Consider the following 4,093-nt stretch of genomic DNA (forward strand, 5'->3'; position numbering starts at 1 on the left):
TATATATATATATATATATAAAATTCTTTCGAAAAAATATTAGTAGGGAGAACTGAACTCGCGATCATTTATCAAATATTCACGTACTCTGTCAACTCGAACAATCCCTGAAGGACAACATTGATACATGTTTTATTATTATAGGATTTTTTGCACCAAACTCCCATGTCAAATACCAAGAAACGCACATTTCTTTCATGTTAAAATTAAATAGGTATTTTATATCTTAACATTTTATAAAAGTTGCATGAACACTCTTTGCACCACCTTGAATCTAAGTCTTTTGATTATATATCATGGAACAATGATCAAAATAACCCGTGAGCAAAACTTTAAGAAATAACACATGATTTTCTACTAATCGTATTTCAGGCTTAATAAACTTAATCGGACGTTATCTATGCTAACCTAAAGTTGCAAGATCGAACTGGATGACACAAATACAACAATCGACGGCGTCCGATTAGTGTAAACGTCTGTTCTTCCGTGAGTATATATCATAAGTTTGTTTTACAATACGTGTTGCTAATTAGATTCAATGTGCGCACGTATATGCTCCTCGAAAAAGGAGGTAAATCAATAAATACAAATACGTACACTGCCAACAATTTTTGAATTATTATTTTTTTAATATACGGAACAGTGCTGCAACCAATTATAAAATAAATACCAGCAGGCATTGAGTGATAATGGATTGTGTTAGTGGAATAATTATGGATGGATCATCCAATAAATTATTATTTAATTCACGGGAATTTTTTTATTTTTAATAAATCGAATCAGTGTTCATTCCAACCCAATTATGTGAACTTCTTCTTTAAAAAGGTATAATATATTATTTTTAATCAAATAAATTAAAATTATATTTTAAAAGCAAAGTTATCATATGTAGGTATGATTGATATCCCCGTATGTATGAGTCACGTGTAATGGTATTCATTCGTTCACTTTAACGTGTGTTGATTTAATATATGATGAACTGCTGGTCTTCTTTATGAATGGGAAAAAGGCTAATACGTAGGCTTAGTTGGAAAATCTTGTTTAAAGCTATTATTTACTACTTAGATTATTTAATAGCAGTAACTATATATATATACACACACTATGTGATATAAAAAATATGACGTGTTACTAGAAAATTGTGACGTGACGATAGATATTACAGACATATTCAATATCACGTCAGTATTTTAATAAAGATGAATAAAATAAAAAATTTATATATTAACAAATTCTAAATAGATAGATAACACACCACCATTATAATGAAGTGTATTGTGGTTTGCATCCACTACATTCAAATGTTCAATTATTTTATAAGACCGATTCCGATCCGATCCATGAAAACACATTTGTTTGAATATGGTGGACATTCAGGTTTCGAGTACCCGATCCGATTCCCTTGGATCGGGTAATTTTTAAAACTGAACTGGAATCTGACTAGAAAATGGGGTTAGGTCGGGTATGAAAAAATGCTACCGGACAAAATCCAGTATCCGATCCAAACTATTCGAAATCTGAAAAAATCCGACGGGTGCCCACTCCTAGTTGAAAGTAATCGCATCATTTCAAAAATTAATGTAAAAGATCCAATATGCATGGTTACCTTGAAAGTTGTAGCACCAGTTCAATATTTAATGTGAATTATCGAAATTTGCATAAATAAAGTGGAAAATGTATTCCTTTTGCTTGCTTTTTCTCTCTTCCCAAATAAATAAACATCGTCGCCTTGTTTTTATTCGCTCCCAATTTATCATACAATATGTACGACTCGAATTGTTGATTCCCACTGTCTGGGTACGCAGGTTGCATACTTTAGACCATTTTTTGGTAATGGGTATAGACAATAATTTCAGGTAAATCATTGAGAGGTGCAAAAAATTAAACACCACTTCTTTTTACTGGTCAAGGGACAACAATTTCTTGACCAATTATATAACTTTTTATTTTATTTTTAAAAAAGTGAGACGTGTAATAATTGGATGATATTTTCTTTAATCTTTTGACCCCACTAGTTTATCATCTAATTTATTTTTATATAATAGTTTTCATGTGAAACAATTTTACGAAAACAAAATAATATTTTTGTCATAAAAATAATAATTTTCACATATAAGATCATGTGAAGTCAGTCGTCAGACAGTGAGATTTGAATGTTAATGTTATTTCCCTTTTAAAATTTTGTTATTATTTATCTGGTTTGGGAAATTGCCACTTTAAATTAAAATTTTATTAGATAGTATATAAATGTTAAATTTAAAAATTAAAAACACAAAAAAAAACGTATTTGTTTAATATAATATATACACATTTAATGCCAACCACATTCAAACACTACATGTTTAGTCAAATAAAAAAGTCTTCACAATTTTGTCTTCTCGACTTAAATCAAACACTATCCAAGATTTTCAACAGATATTTTCATAAAACTCGACAGACCATGCCCTACGGGAAGTTTAGATTATATTTTAACATCATATTATATAAACGAATTAAAATAGTAATCGTTTTGATATATACAAAAGTAATCACATACTTTACAAAATAATCTTATATTCGAAATTTCATATCGACTATCGGCTAATGAGATAAATGTTTATGTTTCGTCGTCGTCCTTGTATTCGAAAATCAATGACTTAGAGAATTTTAGTTAAAATGTACATTGTACTAATTCTCGTAGCAAAATAACCCGTTTGATTTTTTTGACAACCCCAAATGGAACAATTTGATATGTAATGGAAAAGGAATGTCAAGTCTATTGACAATGTGATTATATGTTCCTAAATCAATGGGGAATACTCAATATATATATACGTCACTACTTTGATTGGGTTTACACAATCTCGTTTTCCCTTTCCTTTTTTTATTTTTTTAATCTTCCCCCTCCTTTAAATTTTTTAAAATATTTTAATAATAAATATTTATCAATTGTTTTTAAAAACATCACCAATACATAAAATAATAATTATGATAAAATAGTGATGATATTATAATTTAATAATAATAAAAAAAACTTATTGAATGACTATTATTCTAAAAAAAACTAATTGAAATGTAATTTTACTGTTATAAATAATTACATTCCATTAAATTTTTTTCCACTACCAATAATAGGAATGATGTACATTTACATTTTACAATTCCGTTTTTATGTTTTTTATATGACGTGAAACCCACAACGGTTACCTTTCGAGTAAACCTCGAGCTAATATAATATCATGTACATCACGCTTGTGAGATAAACTATAATGAACAAGTCATGTGTGACAATTACCCATCCGAAAAGATGTTGATAGCTTTAATTAAATCCTGATCATTTGTCAAATGTTCACTACGACATGAAATGAACGTGATGTTTATTGAATTTAGATAATAATTCTAAAATAAATTTATAAATAATAATATTATATATAATATGTAAACAAATAAAAAAAAGGTGTATATTCATTGTTGTATATTTGTTGCAAATTTAAAAGGACACAATTTATTTTGTTATAACTTAATCAACTATTCAACATTAACGCTAATGTAACCATAAATTTATCTATTTTAATATTAAGAAATCAAATCAAACAAAATTTAAAGAAAGATATATAAGAATATTATCACGACGAAAGTTACAATAACTTTACTCATAATTGATTGAAGTTTCATGCTTATCAAAAATCATAATATCCACATAATCGATATTATATAATGAACGAGACAGAGTATCTTGATACAAAAAATTTCATAATACATTTAAGATCATACTCAAAAGTTTATATAAAAGTGAATATTTAGTCTCATACTTAGAGTTTATTGGATATTTTTTTCGATCTCGTATATACGGATAAATAATCACTCTGTTACAAATATAATATATATTTTTGAAAAACAATGCAGTCTGCAGTCATATGGATCGGAGGACAAGTTAGTATATTTGCGTTTCCCTCCTTCCCAGTAAAGTTGACTGTTCAAATTCTCTGTCCTTTTAATTTAAATTGAGTTTCACACCACTTTCTTTCTTGTGTAATTACTTTCACTTTTTTACTATATCTGTAAATTTTTCGTTTTTCTCACTCAACTCCTATAAAAGCAGTATACAGTGTAC

Source organism: Primulina huaijiensis, chromosome 18 (genome assembly GCF_012295235.1).
Source record: "Primulina huaijiensis isolate GDHJ02 chromosome 18, ASM1229523v2, whole genome shotgun sequence".
NCBI classification, from domain to species: domain Eukaryota; kingdom Viridiplantae; phylum Streptophyta; class Magnoliopsida; order Lamiales; family Gesneriaceae; genus Primulina; species Primulina huaijiensis.